Raw genomic sequence first — 20,750 nt, 5'->3', positions numbered from 1 at the left:
AGATCCCCAGAACTCATGTAAATACCAAGTGTGGTGGTGTGTGTAATCCCAGCACCCAGGATGTGGAAACAGGGAATCCCTAGGGGATAGCTGGCTAGCTTGTCTAGCTGAATTAGTGATCTCTGGGTTTAGTGAGAGACCCTGTCTTGATAGACTAGGTGGAAAGCGATAGAAGGAAGCTCTGGATATCAACCTCTGCTCATGTACACTCATGTACTTACCCCCCACATGTATCTATCACATACGTACATGCACACACACCTTATGCATACACATACATACATGCACACACCATATGCACACACATTCAAAAAAGGGCTCATTTTCAGCAAGTTAGAAGTGATACTCCTTGCACTGCACAGAGGTTGTCCTCTCCAGAGCAGAGGCTTTTCAAATAATTTCATTGAATCTGTGGTCGCACCTCAATTATGTCAGCTCAAGAAGTGTTTCCTGGCATTTATGACAATGTTGGTATTTCATGCATTGGTTAGGGTTCTGTAGAAAACAAAACCAGTAGAATACATAAATACATATCACGTGCATACATACGTGCGTGGATTTATTGAATCGGATTGACTTGCACAATAGGAGGTTGTGGATTCCAACAATGGCCATTTATTGGAGAGGCAGAGAACCCAGCCAGTCCAACAATGAAGGTGGAAGCCCTAGTGCACAGTCTGATGCTGAAGGCCTGGAAGTTTCCTGGAGAGTTTCTGGTTGAGTCCATCCTGAAAGGCAGCAGAAGATGGGGCCCAATGTCCATAAGCGATGGCAGCAGCAGTAAGTGGCATCCCTCAGGAAGGAAGGGGCTGCAAGCTGCTGGCTGCTTTCCCTTCCAACTTACATTCCTCCAGGCCCCCATCCCATTGCATGGTGCTATCCCTATGCAGGGACATCCTTTTCCCACTCAGTACTGTCCTATATGTCAGTCTTCTCTGAAACTTCCTGCATAGATTCCTCAGTAGCCCTAGACATCTCTTAATCCAGTCAAGCTGACAAGAGCAACCAGCATATTATTTCCTCTGCAAAGCTGAACCAGTGTTCCTGATCTTCTCTTGTTCATTATTTAAAGTTCAAGGCATAGTTTCTCAGTAGAAGCCAGCGCCAGAATTGGGAAGGATGCAAACTGACATTAAGTCTCTTTGGCTCTAAGTCCTCCTGTGAATGGATCTTCCTTAATTCAATTTTTATTGTAGTAACAAAGTAGCTGTTGATTATGAGCAGACTCCAAACAGCAGAACAATACCAAAAAAATGAGCTTAAAGACACTGGTGGTAGGATTTCAAATAGGCCTGAAATTCACCAAGATGATGGACATTATTGAAGGCCTACTAGGTGCCAGACCTGGCATGAGAGCTTGGGAAATGCTGAAGAGGTGACAGCTTGGCCTGCAGGGAGTGGCTGTGAGAGTGACCAGGAAATAGCACCCAAGACTAGTGGTGGGCATTTTTGGGGGATGGTAGCACACTTGGTGACCTTTCCTAGGTATTTTGGTAATGTGTCCAATGTTTCCATAAGAGACACTGAGCTATAATCATGTTTGTTAAGAGTAATGACATTTAGATATGGTGAGATTTGAGCATTGAAATTGATGTCATATTCAATTAAGAAAAACTTCATCATCCCATTAAAATCATGACTAAAATTATCATAGTGTTAGGTAAAGGCTGATACCATATGCAATAGGGAATCAAATTAAGGAAACACAGTGAAACAACCAGAAAATGAGCTCACTGGCTTCAAAGTGTGGATCGTAGGGAGTAATCTTCCCAAGAGAACGAGCTTGGAGATACTTGCTCAGATCTATATTTTTTAAGTCACTTAAAATGATTATTTTAGTTTTTATTACTTATTTTATTTCTTTAAAGATTGTTTTCTTTCTCTCCCTCCCCCCTCCCCCCCACTGAGGTAGGGTCTCACTCTAGCCCAGGCTGACCTGGAATATGTAGTCTCAGGGTAGCCTCGAACTTTTGGTGATCATCCTACTTCTGCTTCCCCAGTGCTGGGAATAAAGTTGTGCGCCACCATGCATGACTCTTTTCTTTTTCTTACATTCTTCATTACCCTCCTATACCCTTCCCACTTCTTCCCACCATTCAACAGTGGCTCCACGACTGAATAGACCAGTTCCCGTCCACAGCAGCTAGTAGCTGCCATTAGCTCCTCAGGGCGGTGTGGGGCCTCCTGAGCCCCTCCTCCATCCCTGGAGCAATATTGACTGGGCTCATCTCTCAGAGCTCTTTCTGTGTTGCTCAGGAGATGACAATTTACATATTTCCATGAAAATAGTATAGGTACATGTATGTACATGGCAGTTTTCTGAGGATAGGATTATTTCCAAACAATTGATAAAAACCAAACCAAATAAGCAAATGCCGGGACATGTAAGCAAAGAGTTAGTGAGCTCACTCCATATGTTAACAATTATATGAAATTTTGTTGGTCCGTAAAGTAGGCGCTGTGTGGCTGACTTATCTTTCTTGACTTAGACAATGATTCCCAAGTATCTTTTTGATATGTGTGGGCACAACCAGAAACAAGACCCCAAAGATTTTCTTCTTTCTTTTTCTCCTCAGGGGCTGTGTCATTCTGCACTGAAACTATTACTGTGAGCTTATTATATACATACGCACACACACACACAATTTATTAGTGTACAGAATATGCTTCAAAAAATAGAAAATGACCTCAGTGAGAAATTCAGCAAAACCATAAATTGTCTTTGTAAACATGAGGCTCCAGAAGTCAAAATACATACAACTAAACAGATGGAGGCTTGAGAAGCAACACCAGCTATGTCTGCACTGTAGTTCTTAACTTCCTGTTCCATTTCTTCCACTTTAGTCTTCACGGGATCTCCTAGGTTATCTGAGCTTGGCAGACTTCTCTTTCACTAGGTCTCCTTTCTTGTGGCTCTCCATTTTGTTCAGTAGAGGCCAAAATCTTTTTTTAAAAAAATAAATTTTATTTATTTATTTGCAAGCAGAGAGAGGTAGAAGACAGACAGACTGAGCGAGAATGGGCATGCCAGGGGGCTACTGCAAACGAACTCCAGACGCATGTGCTTATGTGGGTTCTGGGGAATTGAACCTGGCTCCTTTGGCTTCACAGGCAAATGCCTTAACCACTAAGCCATCTCTCCAGCCCGAGACCAAATTCCTTTGATTTTGTGGTTTTGGAAGCAGAATCCAGGGCTTGGGCATGCTGGGTAAATGTTCTATCAATGATCACTTGTCCACCAAGTTTACCCCAGGGTAAACTCTTGGGCATGGCATGTGAGACCTGTATTATCTGGACTTTGAGGTTTATCTCCCATGGTTACCAAGCGCACACCATACATTCTCATTATACTGCCTTTCATGGAGCATGCCATGTATACACCACACTGTTGCACAAAATTGATTTCTGCATGGGCAGCAGTTCAAATTTAAGAAGTCTTTGCTACTTCCTCCAGGAGAAAGGCGGTCTCTATGTGGAAAGGATTTCCAAAATATCACTTGTCAAGATGCTATATCATGGATATGTCAAAATAGAACCTCTTCTTTTTCTGTCACTTGCTGCTAAGAGAGTCCCATGTTTGAGACTGGAAAACTAGGTAACAAGGACTGTTATATTCCAGTGCAGATGCTAGACCACAAATAGTGGGATTGCAACAAGGGGTGTGAAGCTTGGTTTTGTGAGCTCACTGTGTACTTCAGGGAGAAAAGGCTCAAAGAATGAGAGAGACAGAGAGAGAGAGGGAGAGAGAGAGAGAGAGAGACACACACACACACAAATGCGCGCGCGCGCATGCACACACACATGCACACACACACACACACACACAGAGAGAGAGAGAGGGAGAGAGAGAGATTGAGAGAGAGAGAAAGAGAGGTACTGTGTTTTCCCCCTTACCACAATGACTGAGTGGAGTAACTTCTCTATTTCTTCAAGTCAAACAAGGACATTGCAGTTGAGCCATTTGAAACCAAACAGCAGTCCCATGGGAACTGAATGCAGAGGGATAGTCACTGTGCTTGGGAGCACTGAGGGCAGAAGATGAGCTGATCACCTGACTGCTGGAAGAGCAGAGAATAGAAAGTCTTCATGGGGAACATGCTGTAGTTTTAACTCATAATGACCAGTAAGAGTTATGAAGTGATCAGAAATAGGACTCAATGGAGCAGAACAGCCTGGAGACATTTTGAACCCTGCCTGAGAAGACAGCCAGAGGAAAAGGAGCTGTGATTTGAGTGGAGGAGATGTGAAGAAGATGGTTTGGGGCAAGGGGAAGAATTGGAAGCCAAAGAGGGCCCTTGTCCACATCAAGGAAGCTATACAGAAGACCCTAGTGGGTACCTCTGAGTACTCCTCCATAGCATCTGTTGCAGTCAGGTTCACACGCTGGCAGAAAACATCTGACCAAGAGCAGCTTACAGACTCAAGGGGAAGCTCCATGATGGCAGGGGGAAACGATGGCATGAGCAGAGGGTGGACAACACCTCCTCACCAACATCAGATGGGAAACATCAACAGGAGAGTGTGCCAAACACTGGCAAGAGAAATCTGGTTATAAACACCCATAAGCCTGTCCCCAACAATGCACTTCTTCCAGGAGGCTTAAATTCCCACATTGCCATCAGCTGGGAATGTAGCATTTAGAACCCTCAGTTTATGGGGGACATCTAAATCAAACCAACACAGCAGCCCTTATTAGAAGAGTCAGCTACCACATCCCCAAGGCCAGAAGGCATCCATGCTCAGTAATGTAGCAGGAAGTAAGAAGCCTCTTACTGTTTATCTGGGTCTTTCCTGGCCCCAACCCTCCAGCCACAGAAGAGCCAATGTTGGGAGAAGAGTGAGGCAGAGAGGGAGGGAGGAAGAACCCCAGACCTTGCTCCTTCATCCCCACTGACTACAGCCTGTGGCATCCCAAGCCTGGCGCAAAGGAACATTTACTCTGAATTGTATTTTCAGACTGTTCTTGTGAGAACAGGAAAAGAGGCACTTTGCCCTAAGAATATTCACTGGAATTTATGGAATCTGCCCAATATTTCAGGTAACAACCATTTCCCGTAAAGGTTCATAATGGAATTAGATCATTAGCACAGAGAAAGAGTAGAATCCCAATTGAAAGGCCTACTCTGTCCAGGCTGGAGTGTAGCTAGAATGCTGCTGAGCTTGTATGAAGCCCTCGTTTTGATACCCAGTGCTAGACAAAGAAGATGTACTCAAGTCCAAAGTTAATGATTGTGCATTGAGTTGATTTTCTTACTTAAAATTTTTTTTAAGAGAGAGAGAGAGACTGAGAGAGAAATAGAGAGAGAGAGAATTGGTGTGCCAGGGCCTCAGTCACTGCAATTAACTCCAACATTTGTACCCCTGATGGGCACATGTGACCTTGAGCTTGCATCACCTTTGTGTGTCTGGCTTATGTGGGATCCAGAGAGTCGAATGCGGGTCCTTAGGCTTCCTAGGCAAGTGCCTTAACTGTTAAGCCATCTCTCCAGCCCAATTTTCTTACTTTTTAAAAAATATTTATTTGTTTGTTTGCAAGCAGAGAGAGAGAGAGAGATAGAGAGAAGAGAGACAGACAGAGAGAATGGTCATGGCAGGGCCTCTACCCACTGCCAACAAACTCCAGATGCACGTGCCACTCTGTGCATCTTGCTTTACATGAGTACTGGGGAATTGAACCCAGTCATTAGGTTTTGCAGGCAAGCACCTTAACGGCTGAACCATCTATCCAGCCCTGATTTTCTTACTGTTTTTAAGTGGCAAGAAAGTAGTACTTCCTCACTGAATTTATTTGATGGTTTGATATATGATAATTTATGCAAAAATACTTAGCAAAGTAGCTAGTAGCTAATGAATGTTAGCTAATAAGTAAGAGTTATAATACAATACAATATAATGCAAGACTTAGAATATACTGATACTTCCCAATCCCAGCTGGGCTTGGTGACCTTGATTTTGATAATATGTTCCTGACCCCACCTGGGCCTGGTGTCCTTGATGCCTGGGTCTCTTCTTCACCTCCTCATTGAGGAAGCACAGTTTACTGCTGGGCTGAGGACACAGTTGCTTTGCTCCGTTGGGTAGTGAAGAGTTGGGGACAAACTGCTTTTGTGTTGGACACTCAATGGAGCCTTCTGCTTTGGGCTCCCCAACTCCCACCTCCACTTTCAGAGGTGCCTGAGACATGTCACTGGTGAGTCTTTCTGGAGGTCTATGGCACCAGGCCAGCCTGCTTCTGGCTCTTCATAAAGCTGTCCCATGGCTTGGCTGTCAGTTCCTACTCACTCCTTCGCTTCTAGTATTTTGTGGCCTTTGTCCTTGTGAACTTATGGATGAAGCAAAGTCCTTTCACCATCATTTGGGCAGGAGGGAGACTGGAGAAAACCAGCAGTCATGAGTACTCACGTAGAACCTGAAGTATGTAACTTTTATGTTAAAAGAAAAATGTTAGTGGTTGTAAAAAAATGGATTAATTTGGAGACACATATTGTGCATGTCTGTATTTTTATGATTTGGATCTTTTGCTTTTCTTCAGGTTTCTCTGGCTGGTCTCACACTCATGAGCTCATGATCTTTTCACGTAAGCTTCCCAAGTAGCTGAGACTGAAGGTGTGCACTTCCATGTACAGCTCACATCCATACTCTTTGTACATGGAAGATTGATAATATGAAGCCACACATGCCATTTTGCAAAACAAACCACGCAGAGAGTAAGCACTTCCTCATCTGATACAGTAGTGATCACCTAGGGCTGAGGTCATCAAAGAAGGTGCTACCACAGAGATGGACGTTTCCTGGACTTTGAAGAATGGATTTTCTTGGGCTGGAGAGATGGCTTAGTGGTTATGTGCTTGCCTGTGAAGCCTAAGGACCCAGGGTTGAGGCTCGATTCCCCAAGTCCCATGTGAGCCAGATGCACAGGGGGGTGCAATTCCACTTCTGGGTATATATATACAAATAAAATGAAAGCAACATGCAAAGAGAGACTTGTATATCCATGTATATTGCTAAGGTATGGAATCAGTGCAGGTGGGCATCAAAAGATGAAGGTGTTTAGAAAATGTAGTGGAGATACACAATGAGGTTTTATTTAGCTTTATTTAAAGAATGAAATTTTTTTTCTTTACAGCAAAATGAACAGAACTGGGAGGGACTTTATGTTAAGTAAAATCAGCTAGGCTCAGGTAAGTATGGCACATTTTCTCTCACACATGGAAGTTGAAAAAAGCTGATTTTTCGTGTGATTCCTAGAGATTGGAACAGTATGTATATGGTAGGCAGAGGGAAAATGGGATTCAGATTATATTTATTATATATATTATATATATATAATATATATTATATATATATATATATATATATATATAATATAATATATATATCATAATGAAGCCCATTCATGTGTACAGTGAATATGAGCTATTAAAAAGAATTTAACCTGAAATAACAGCTTGTAGGGTGTTTTTCATTAAGTTTACTGGTGGTGGATAAAGCTTATCCTTTGACTCAAGGCAGAGTGGGAATTGACTGATGTCTGCATTTTCCCTTTGGAGCTTGTTATTTTTCTTATAGCAGATAAATTATTTGTAAGGAAAAATTAAAGATAAAAATCAATTCACATCATCTTTAAAACTGTGGCAAGCATCTCATCTCCCTAGAGCTCTGAGACTGCAGAGTAACTCATCTGGAGGGGGCTACTGGAAAGCGGAGTCTACCAGTTTCTCGCAAGTTAGGGTTTAGGGAGCTGATGCTTTTCTGCTCGTAAAGAACCAGGACAACTTGACAAATACTAGGGTGACAGGACATATCATTCTAAGTACTTACAAAACAAGTATGCACCATGGGCTTCTAGTGTTTTTAGTGCTCTTTATAAAAGGGGGGAAAGCATGCTATTTTTTTTTAAAGGGGCTCAATTCTTATGACATCTCCAAAGTTACTTATCTTTGTGATGTCAACATTGACCACTCAGCCTCATCATCACCAGCTTGTGCTCTGTCCACAGCCCCATTCCTGTACCTCCTTCCCCTCCTTTGCTAACAGACCCTCCTTTGTGCAGCCATCTTGAGGTGATCCTATGTCCCCAAGCTGTATTCTGGAAATGAGAGGAAAGGGGAAGTCCTTGCAGTAGTCTACACAATCCTAGGTGATCAGGCACTTCAGTACCCATCCAAATTTCTTCTAGTAGCTGTCTGAGCCTATTCCCCACCTCCCTGGTTCATTTGCCCAGATGCAGCGGCTTCTGGCTTGGCCTTGAACATCATAGAGCTGTTCTCTGTAGGGATGGGTGTTCCCACTGTCTAGAATATGTCCCCCTAGATAGCTCCCCATTTCCTGTGAGACTTGGCTTGAGTATTTCCTTCCTGTGACTCCCTGATGGCTCTATTTAAATTCACATCCTATTTCTCTTGCCATATTCTCATATGCTCTACTCTCCCTTTATCTAAAGCACCTGTCAATTTTTAGCACACCATGTAATTAACTTATTTATCATACTTACTTGTCTGTTGTCTCTGTGCCCTGCTTAGGATGTCTACTTTATGAAAGCAGAACTCTTTGTGTATTTTGTTCATTGATATGTCTCATGTACCTCAAAAAGTGTTGAGCAAATTTTAGCAATAAAACAACTATTTGTTAAATTAATACATGAGTGAATACCAGAGGATTCTGGGAATATTTCCTACTGATAAGAGGAAGAAAGACAATAGAAGACTTCTGCCTCCATCTACATTCTGCTCATTTTCTTTCTTGTGAGTGGCTGCATAAGGACCAGATGTTTGAATTGTTGTGACTGTCACCCCACTCTGCCCGCAGCTCTACTTTTGCTGAACTTCTGAACCAGCACCAGCTCCTGCTCCAATTTGTTGCTCACTTAACAAAAATTCAAATCTTTAAAACAATGTTTATTTATTTGTGTGGTGTGGTATGTTGTGGTGTGTACTGTGTGTGTGTGTGTGTGTGTGTGTGTGTGTGTGTGTGTACACATTCATGCCATGGCATATGATTGGAGGTCAGAAACAACCTCTATGTGTTTGTGCTCCTCTTCTACCCTCCTTGAGACACAGTCTGTTGCTGTTACAAATGCTAATCCACAAGCTCTGGAGTCTCCTGGCATCACCACCATTGTTATAGGCATGCTGGGATCACATGCATCACTCTGCGTCCAGCTTTATGTGGTTGCTCGGGAGGATGGAACTTGAGTCTCTAGGCTTTTCAAGTAAGCATCACTGAGCTAGCTCCCCAACTCTCTCAAATCTTTTTCTGAAGTCACTGTTAGAAATGATCACACTTGCAGCCCAAAGCATCCTTAACAGATAGAATAATTTATGGAGCTACTGTGGTCTTATCTCTAGTATATCATCAAAAGATACTTATTTAAACTTTGTCCCTAGTTCCTGATACAAAGTTCCTAAAATCCTTAAAATTTCCTGAGTGACAAGGGTGTCAGTAGCACCGTTGTTTTTAATGAGGAGACCCTTCGTAGGGCCGTACATGATTTCAGGTCAGGAGCTAGTTGCCAAAAAGACCAAATCTCAATTAGAAGGTTAGGACTTTGAGCTGCACCCTGTACTCTCCAGAGAGGAGAGAATCGGGGATAGACTGGATCACTACTGTTCCTGATCTTGCTTTCATAATAAAAGGTCCATTGAAACCTCTACATTGTGGGGTTGGTGGGCATTTTTAAGCACTGAGAGATGCTGTTGGGAGGTGTTGGAAGTGGGACATGTGCAGGGACGGCATGTCTCTATGTCCTTCCCCAACCACATTGCCCTATGCATCACTCCCATCTGGTTGCTTCTGATTTTTACCATGTGTATGTATATAACATATGTGTGTGTATGTGTGTGTAGGCACTTGCCTAACATGTGTGAGGCTCTGGGTTCAATCCTGAGTTTGGCAAAACAACAGCAACAGCAGCAGCCAAGACAAGCAAACAAGATATCCCTCAAACTTCAAACAGTGAGTAAAGTGTTTTCCTGAATTTTATGAGTCATTATACTAAATTGCTGAATCAAAAGGAACAGTCTCACTGGGTTAGCTATCTCGTTTTCCCATGTTTTTGCCAATACCTGTGATTATTAACAAGAAAGTGGGGAGGTACAGAGAGGAGCATGGAAGGAATTTTCCAACAAGGTTCATGTCTTTGCAATGCTATGGATGAATGTGGCAGACTTTGATTGAGTCCAAACAGGTACTGAGGCACACAGCACCATCAGTTTTGGATAGACCTGCTGAATCCCTGCTATCCTCTAACATGAAAGGACCTAAACAAATCTTCTCTATTTATTCCAGTTTTGAATAATTTAGGGAAAAAAAATCCCATCTCAAATCACATGGGGCAATAGTTAGATGATTAATCAAGATAAAGATTGACTATGGGTAAGGCTTTCCACAAACATATCTGTCAGTAGAGTGGATGAAAGCCAAGGATAATTTACCCAGCTTTATCTATTAGGAACCACGAGTGTACTGTATGTATGAGCTTTATAAGAACTTGGTACATCCAGTATTTTGAAATTGTGACATAACATTGTCATCTACAAAGCTAATAAGAGAAATGTGCAATTGAGTTACAAAAAAATTACAAAAAATTGCATAATGTTTTAAATAAGTTTATGATTTTTTTGTGTTGAACATCATAGCAATTCTGGGTTACATGGGGTTGTGTGCATTCCATAGGCCAAGGGTTAGACACTAATGATTGGCCCCAAAATATAAATAGAATACTGAAAAAATTTGAAATGAGAAAATATTAATTAGATATTTATAGAAAGTATCACTATTTGAATTAGTCATCACACAAACCAGGGGAAAGTCAATGATGAGCAGGCAACCAGCTTGCATTCTGCTTCTTATACCCACCTTGTAAGCCCCTCTCCAGTTTTTCTTTTTTTCTGAAGGGCTGAAGTAGAGGGCAACTGAGTACTGGCCCCAGCCCCCAGCCCTCAGGAGAATCTTGAAGCTGATGTCACTCCAAAACGCCAGACAGCAAATAGTACTGGAAGAACAGTGTCCAGCTTGGACACCAGGCAAGCTAGTCCTCCCAGTGTCTTACCCAGATTTGCCAGGAAGTAGCACAAAAAAGCAGACCCTGTTCAGGCTCAAGTATGCCCACCCCAACCTAGTGGATAGTCTTCAGTCCCACACTCACTGTGATAGATTTAGACTAGACCATCCAACACAGGCTATACAAGATCTGCTATTGCTGCATCCTCAGCAAGACAACTGATCTCAGGATGGACAGACCCAAACACAAAGCAAGTAACACATACAATCCAGAAAAGGTAGCCCCACCAAGATTACCTAGTCCCTGAGTTGGGTGTGGTGGTACAGGCCTTTAATCCCAGCACTCTGGAGGAAGAAGTAAGAGGATCACCATGAGTTTGAAGCCACCCTGAGACTACAGAGTGAATTCCAGGTCAGCCTAGGCTAGAGTGAAACCCTACCACAAAAGACAAGAAAACAAAAACCAAAAATTAAAATAAATAAATAAATAAATAAATAAATAAATAAATAAATAAAAGATTACCTAGTCCCATAATGGAAGCCTCCAATGAAAGCTTTGAGGAAACCCATGATTTAGAAGCCTTAAATAAACTTTTGAAAAGCATTTTATAATTTTTTAAATTTTTTATTTATTTATTATATATATACAGAGAGAGGCAGATAGAAACAATGGGCACACCAGGGCCTCTAGCTACTGCAAATGAACTCCAGATGGATATGTCACCTTGTGCATCTGGCATGTGTGGGCCCTAGAGAATCAAACTTGGGTCCTTTGTCTTTTCAGGTAAGCACCTTGTCTGCTAAGCCATGTCTCCAGCCCTGAAAATTATTTTAGATGAATTCAAATGAGACCATGAACAAATGGCTGGTTGAATGGGAACAAACTGTACAAGGAGTATCCAAATAGGAACTCCAAGAATGGCTGAAGGCAATGGAAGAAAGTTGGCCAAAAGAATTCAAATTACAACTCAAAGGATGGTTTGATGATTTGGAAGAAATGAAACAAACAAACAAACAAAAAAATGCAAGGGATGAGTAAAGGAAATGGAAGATAATCAACAAGAAAAACTCAATTGATGGCTGAAGGAAAGTAAAGAAAATCAAGCAACAGTATTACATAGATGGCTTAATGAAAACAAAGACAATCAAAAAAAAATCAACAGAAGGCTGAAGGAATTTAAGGAGAACCAACAAATAAACGAGCTCATGGGCCAATGGAACAAGGTCAGTGAGGACATGTGCAACTGCAGGAATGAACTCCAAGAGACAATAGAAAGTCAAATCAAGAAATGAAAACAGAATTTAAGAAAGAGATGAAAATGCTGAAGGAAAAAAATTGGAAAGCAGAAGTCTCCCAAGAAAGCCTCACCAACAGATTAGACCACATGGAAGACAGAATTTCAGAACTCAAGGCAAGAAAGAAGTAGATTAGGACTCCAAAAACATTGTTAAGTATAAAAACATATTCAAACAGAACATGAAGGAACTTTGGGACACCTTCAAAGGACCAAATATTCAGCTCATAGACATACAGGAAGGGGAAGAAATAAAGGAAAGGGCATAGAGCATATCTTCAAAATTTTATTGAAGAAAATTTTCCCAACCTTACAAAACAGAGACTGATCCAGGTAAAGGAGGTGCACAGAACACCGACTAGACAGGACCAGGGAAGAGATAGTCCATGTCACATAATAATCAAAGCAATAAGCACAAAAAAACAAGGAGAGAGTACTACAAGCGGTAGGAGAAAAACAGCTCATTACATACAGAGGTAAACCCATCAGAATTACCTCAGATTTTTTGGTGGAAACTCTTAAAACCAGAAGAGCTTGAAACTGAGTATTTTAAAAGCTAAGAGACCATGGCTGCCAACCTAAACTACTGTATCCAGAAAAATTATCCCTCATAATAGAAGGCAAAAAAAAAGCTTTTCATAATATACACCAGCTTTATGATTACATGATCACCAAGCCATCCATTCAAAAAAAATCCTGCATGAATTCCATACTCAGGGGTAAAACAACATGTATATGATAAGGAAAAAGAAACAATCAAAACTAGAATGGTCATAAAAGCATACAAGGATCAAGAAACCACCAAACTCCACAAAATTTTCAACATGACAGGGATTAACTCACACCTCATGATTATAACTTGGACTATTAGTGGACTCAATTCCCTAATCAAAAGATATAGGTTAACACTGTATGAAAAAGCTGGATCCATCATTTGCTGTCTATAAGAAATTCACCTTATAATTAAAGATAAACACAATCTTTAGGTGAAAGGATGAAAGCAAAAGGAAACAAGAAACAAACAAGAGTAGTTGTACTGATTTCTGACAAAATTGACTTTAAACCAAAAGTAATCATGAAATTAAAAATAAAAGCTACTTTATACTCATTAAAGGAACAATTCAACAAGAAGATATTATAATCATAAACTTATATGTATCAAGCACAAGACACATAATTTTAAAAGCAAAATTTACTAGACAATAAAACAGATGTAAATCCCAATACAATAGTAGTAGGAAACATTAATATTCCGCTATCATCAATAGACAGATATTCTAAGAAAATAATCATAGAAACAATGGAGCTAAACACAAGATATAAAACAAACTTAACAGATATCTAAAGAACATTCCACCCTAATTCTACTGACTACACATTAATTTCAGCAGCTCAGGAAACCTTCTCCAGAATAGAACATATCACAGGGTATAAAGCATGTCTTCACAAATACAAAAAAAAAAACAAAACCAAAATGACATAGTTCCCTGCATTATCTCCAACAACAATGCATTAAAACTAGAAATTAACAACAGTTAGAACAAGAAACACACCAACTCCTAGAGACTGAACAACCGCTATTAAACAATGAATGGGTTGTTGAGGAAATCAAAACATTTATTGAACTGAATGACAATGAAAACACAACATACCAAAACTTGTCTGACACAATGAAGATAGGTTTAAGAGGGAAGTTTATAGCACTAAATGCCTACATTACAAAAACAGAGAAGTCTCAAATAGCTTACTTAAATATCTATTTGAATCATTGGAAAGACAAGAGCAGCCTCTGCCGGTAAACAACTACTCTCTGATTGGACATGAAGCCCCTCAGTGAGAGAGAACTCATATCTGGTACTGGAAACCAAGTCAGAATCCCAGGGTCAGAGAAATCAGACTTCAGAGAGAAACCTCTATTGCTTTCTGGAGAAGAGTGTGCATACACACCAAAATAAATAAATAAATAAATAAAAAATCTCTCATATATCTTTGTATACCCTCTTTAACCTGAGTTGCTCTCACTATTAGTTACAGAATATATTTTATTTTACAGTTGGCAGAGAAAACAGAGAAGAACCAAGATCCATTGATAGACAAAAATGTAGCCAACTGCCCACCATGAGACAACAGTCTACTACATCTGCCAGGTGCCTGGAGAAATTATAGAGGAAGCAGGGACATGAATATTGCTCTTACTGCTAGTGTGACAACCAGCTCCAAGGTTATGGTGATAGACACAGTGATCCATCAAAACTCATCAAAGCAGAAATCCAGAGGCTACAGAGAACTCAACACTAAATCAGACTGCCAACAGGCCTGACATGGCTCAGGGAACATTGTTGAGGGAGGGGGCGGGTAGAAAGATTTTAAGAGCCACAGAGTAGGTAGGAATACCCTGAGGTCGGTTCCCCTGCTACTCCACATGGGCTGACTGAGGCCTTCATGACACAGTAGTGATTACCATAACCCCTCTGAGGAGGGCTCCTTGGTAATGGGAAAAAAGCCAAGTGAATAAGAATATAACCTATTTTATATATAATATACAATTTAAAAATTTATAGGAAATTCTATCTATGTGGAAAAGAACATAATTTTGATTTATTATAATAAAGACCAGAATACAGTATTCTTAGGTAGCTTCCTCTTTTTTTTTTTTTTTTTTTTTTTGATATTTTTAGGTAGGGTCTCACTCTAGCCCAGGCTGACCTGGAATTCACTATGGATTCTCAGGCTGGCCCTGAACTCACAGTGATCCTCCTGTCTTTTTCCCTGAGTGCTGGGATTAAAGGCATGTGCCACCATGCCCAGCTAGAATGCAATATTTTCTTACTAGGAATTAGGAAACTCTGCTTTTAATGAAGATTTTAGTCTCCCTTAATTTGAATGTTTCAAAACTAATTATCTTAGAAAAATTGAAGCCCACATATCAATTCACTTAGAGGTTATTGATTATGATGAACTATTTTTTTACATTTATGATATGAATAATTTATTATTGTGCAACTCACTTCACATTAGTGGCTTTGGCAAAGTGGTATAGGAAAGCAGTCTGTTTCCATTCCATTCATATTTGAAGAATTTCCTGTATTTTTGTCAAAATCCATCACCACAGGACCCAGAGATGTCAGGTTTTATAATGTGCAAAGACAGCATTTAAAACAGGAGATTATTTTTTTTTAATTTTTTAATTTTTTTATTAACAACTTCCATGATTATAAAAAATACCCTATGGTGATACCCTCCCTCCTCCAACTTACCCTTTGGAAACTCCACTCTCTGTCATATTCCCTCCCCATCTCAATCAGTCTCTCTTTTACTTTTGATGTCTTGATCTTTTCCTCCTCTTATGATGGTCTTATGCAGGTAGTATCAGGCACTGTGAGGCCACGGATATACAGGCCATTTTGTGTCTGGAGGGAGAATGTTGTATGGAGTCTTGCCCTTCCTTTGGCTCTTATATTCATTCTGCCACCTCTTCTGCATTAGACCCCAAGCCTTGGAAGGTGTGATACAGATATTGCAGTTCTGAGCACTGTGGTCATTTCTTTCCATCACCATGATACCTTCTGAGTTGTCCCAAGGTCACTGCCATATGAAAAGAGAAGATTCTCAACCAAAAGTGAGAGTAGAATTAATATAAGGGTGTAAACATTAACAGAAGTTCTTACTGGGCAGTTTGATAAGCATAGTATATACATTTGGTCAGACAACAGCAGAAGTTACACCCTTAGGCTTATGACTACCCTGTTTTAAGTTTTCAGTATCAGGGATGTATTCCCTTCCTATGGAGCGGGCCTCCAGTCCAATTAGAGGGCAGTTGGTTTTCCCCATAACAGATGTACCACCATTGCACCAGTTGGCTCATTTGGCCTGGCTGGACAAATATAAGGCTTGCAGTGTCCACTGTTGAGCATCTTCACTGGTGATTTCTCTCTCTCCCATTGAACTGCATGCTGAATGGCTTCTTCCAGCTTTCTGTCTGCTGGTCTATATGGAGGAAGTTATCAGCTCAGTTCCAGCAAGATTTCTCAGTGGCCTTGCAGCCCAAGTATATGGAGTCTTCAGCAATAGGGCCTTACCATCTATTCCTGGTGGGAAACCAAGGGCCTTGGCAATGGCCCATAATGTTTTGGGGGTATCAGGGATCTCCCTGGCCAACAACTCACTGGAAGATATCCCATCCCTGGCACTGAAAATTTTCTAGCAACAATCTATGGCTCCTGAGTGTTCCATTGTCCAAAACAGTAGGATTACATAAAAATATGGAACGCTTCATGAATTTGCATGTCATCCTTGCGCAGGGATCATGTTGATCTTCTCTGTATCATTCCAATTTTAGTATATGTGCTGCCGAAGCGAGCATGAGATTATTATTTTAATGGAAAATTGTTTCATAAAAATGCATTGTTGTAGTGAAAAACCAATTCTTAGCACTATGACTAAACTGTGATTACTGTTAACAGGATTAAGATTAACAGGAAGGACCTCAAAGGCATTGGCCACACAGTCACCAGGGGATTGGGCATGTGCTTCTCTGGTCCAAGGTACCAGGCCCAGCTTACCACCATGATTGGAGGTGAGAACTGAGTTTGTCATCAAAAGAAGAGCAGGAGTGGGAACAAGGTAATAATTTAGTTATTCCATATATACTTACTTTTCTAATTGTTCCCATGTGCATATGTGTGTGGTGTGCACGTATGCATATGTGCATGGGTGTGTGTGTACTCATGCAGAGATTACAGATAGATAGCAGGTATATTTTTCAGTTTCTCTTCATGTTATTATTATTATTTTTCTTTTTTTGCGACAGGATCTTTCATTGAACTTAGATCTCACCAGTTTGGCTAGACTCACTAGCCAATAAGCCTAACAGATACTCCTATCTCTCTCCCAGTGCTGGAATCATAAGCACATGCTACCACTCCCAGCACTTTATGTGGGTGCTGGGGAGCCAAACCCAGGACCTCACCCTTATGCAACAAGCACTGTGTCCTCTGAGCCATCTCCCCAGCTACTCTAGTTTTAAAAAATATAGCAAATATACATATTTATTGTTTAACTAGGATATGGAAGGTCATATTTGTGCTAGCAACAGAGCAGCGATTAAGGCAGAAGAGAAGCAAAGAGCAGAATCTGAGGGACAATGGCTCTCCTCAAGTGATAGGTTGGTGTGAAACAAACACTAAATGTTTAACAACAGGACAATTTGTCACACTAGTTTAAAGTGCAAGAGGTGCTAGGCATTGTGAGAAAGAATAGCTGGAAACGAGCCATGATGGCACACACTTTAATTCTACACTTGGAGGCTGAGATAGGTAGATTACCTTGAGTTGGAGGCCCGTCTGGACCACAGAGTGAGTTCCAGGTCAGCCTAAGCTAGAATGAGCCCTTGCCTAAAATAGACAGACAGGCAGACAAACAAAAAAAATAACAGGAAGAATTAATTTAAACCCAAGGGTCCAAGGTAATGGCTGCTAGGCAGAGCCTTGTTCAATGTGAGAAACTAAGATACATACAACTCACCCTAAAAAAACCAAATATTTTAAAAATCAAAATGAAAAAACCAAAGGCATAGCTTGAGGTTGACAAGCAGTATAATTCAGATATAAAATTTTTTAATGAAATGAGAAGTTATAGGCCTTTGAAAAACATTGATAAGAGAGGTAGTGGTTATTTTTTGCCATTGAGCAAATCAAACAAATCATAGTTGACAGAATATTAAAAAGTCAGGACTGGCTATAGTTACTGTTGATTTTGTGAAAAAGGAGGGGTTCACACACAAAAAAAAAGGTGAAGAGGATGAGTGGGCCAGGAACTGGGAGGGATGTTTGGAAGGAGGTGGACAACATGATGGGATAGGCTGAAAGCACAGGCGCCTACGAGGGAAACAGAGCTAAGATCACAGAAGATGAGGGGTGATAGAAGGCAACAGGAAATGGGACTGGGGTGACCCCCCCCCCAGAGGATCTGACCTGGATGGGAAGTGAAGGGCATCGCCTGAAGAGAAGAAAGGAAAGTAGGGAGGAGTGTGTCAGTTGTATAAACCTTGCTCAAGCTTTTATCCTGGTTGGAGTTTAGACACTTGGGAGCTCTGCTAAAACAAATGAATTTGTCTTGCTGGCAAGTGTTTGCCAAGGACAGGAATGTGGGGAGTTGCTTTGGGGCTCAGTCTTATCTGGGTTCCTTTTGGGGTAACATAAGATATACCTCAATCAAAAGAAAATATATCTCATTTCCTTCCCATGGCCTCCAATGAAGAAATAATCTGTATGTGACTTCTGGTTGCAATAAATCTTTATGTTTAATAAGACCAAAGGTTGAAATGTAAGAAATAGTTAAATTGTTGCAGATTGTATTGATAATTCTTTCCTATTTAGACTGCAGAAGGAAAATGATGAAAGATACCAAAAGCAAGAAACAAAACAAACATTAAAAAAAACTCACTGGGTGCAAATGGAAAGAAAAGCTAATATGAAGAGTGAATGTATGTGTCTATAAACTTTTTTTTTTTTTTTTACTAGCTGTAAACAGTGTGGTAAGAGGGAAGACGGCAACAGATATAAAAATAAGCAGCATTAAGTTAAAAGGGATAATTATAGGAGCCAAAATGAGAGGTGACTTTTTCAAAGGACCCAGCTAACTTTAGAGACTTGAATTCCTCCAAACATTTCCTTTGAGAAAACTGAAGGGCTTTAAATCTTTCAGGCTTTAACAAGATGCTAAATGCATGTGTCTTAAATATACACAGACACATATTTTAATGTGTGTGTTTTTTCTGTGGAAGGAGTCAAGACTAGGAGATGTGTTCTTGGCTGTCATTTGGAGGCTGGCTTCTAGTACATTTTATTTTACTGTTAAAAGCTCCGGAGAACAGTCAGCAAATAGAAATTGGTCTACAGAAATAACATGGCTTCCTGGAACTTAAGGGGAAGGAAATGGGTGGTTTCTTTAATTACTATAGTATTTCATTGTGTGTGTGTTATAACTAAAGATAGACATTTGGCTAATGTCCTCGGGAGGGAAGGTGAATTTGGAAATGAATGAATTTTAGAAGCTAGGTATAGTTGTGTTGAATTTCCTAGGTGGAGACAGTACTGGTTTTTGGTTTCTGAATCCTGGCTAGATCAGCGTGGACTGAAATTTGTTTTCTGATATTTAATCAACTTAAATTCAAGGGCATTATTATTTACATATGGAGAGCTAATGACTTCAATGTAGGCAAGAAAGCTTATTTACAAGAAAGACATGATTGAGGATGGCAAGAAAAGTGTTGATAGGGCCTTAATTAATTGATTTGCTAATTATTCTTTTCTGCTGGGTGTTAAAGTACTTTGCTAATGAGCCTCAGAAAGCAGAATGCTGCAAAGAGCATTTTTAACACAGAAGTAAGCTTCTTGGCCATTTGAAGGTGATCTGGGGTCCTTTTATGCAGAAATGATGGACTAACTGCAAAATCGAAGAGGTAAATATCTCCCTATATGTGTATTTATTTACCAATCATGCAACTTGGCTCAGATATAGGTTTAAGTGGAATGAATGAAATTGAAGAAGAATTAGATGACATACTTGAACTTACATACAAATTAAAAATGTGTTCATGGCTGTGAATGTGTTGTCTTGGGCTTTTAAAGACATTGGGTAAATGTGGCTGGGCTCGTTGGTGTGGGAAGAGCTGGAGGAGTGGCTAGAAGGCTCACTCACTTTTTATTTTTCCAGCTGGCTTGGACATTTGTATTTCTTCTGTATTTGAAAGTCATGATACAGAAAAAAAAATTAAATCCCTGGGAGTTTCTCTGTCTAAAAAAATAAATGCCAACTCACTGTTACTTCAGTATGTTCCCCTTATAATTCCTTGCCTGGAACCTTTCCTGTTTCCAGGGTGGGTTTCCTCCTCCACCTCTTCCACGGCCATGCTCCCTCCCGACAACAGTTTTGCTCACCATGCTTTGTACCCCTTCAAAGCCCCATGCTGTCTCTTCTGTGACGCATATCCGCCTTCCCTCTTGATGTTAGACTGTTTCCTCACTGACTCAGGGGGGCTGGGGATTGGTGAGGGTGGCTAATATTCAGGAAGCATGGATCTAGGTGTTGTTGACAGCTGATGTTCATTCTTTAATCTCCCCATTTTCCTGATGGGGAACCAGAGGCCTAGAGAATGCCAATCATTCGATACCTGGTAAGTGGGAGAAAGCCAGCTAGACTAGGAACCTATATATATATTTTTTTTGGTAAGGAAAACGTTTATTTTGGCTCATAGTTTGAGAAGATACAGGTCATCATTGCAGAGAAGCATGGTGGCCAGAGAGTGAAGAAGCAGTGGGAGATGAATGCTGGTGCTCAGCTTGCTTTCCCCTTCCTAGTCAGCCTGGGAACATGGAGAGGTGCTGCCCGTATTCAGGGCAGGTGTTTCCAGCTCAGTTAACCCAGTGGAGAAACTCCCTCAAGACATGCCTA

General features: G+C 40.7%; 1 non-coding gene across 1 annotated transcript; it reads right to left on the bottom strand.

Annotated features, from left to right (window-relative positions):
* Positions 1-16,552: 16,552 nt before the first annotated feature.
* On the bottom strand, positions 16,553-16,659 carry LOC123461823. The gene has a single exon (XR_006637888.1). It is a non-coding gene; the product is annotated as a U6 spliceosomal RNA (small nuclear RNA).
* Positions 16,660-20,750: the final 4,091 nt, after the last annotated feature.

This window comes from Jaculus jaculus, chromosome 6 (assembly GCF_020740685.1).
Source record: "Jaculus jaculus isolate mJacJac1 chromosome 6, mJacJac1.mat.Y.cur, whole genome shotgun sequence".
Taxonomy (NCBI): domain Eukaryota; kingdom Metazoa; phylum Chordata; class Mammalia; order Rodentia; family Dipodidae; genus Jaculus; species Jaculus jaculus.
This window is presented reverse-complemented; position numbering and strand designations above follow the sequence as displayed.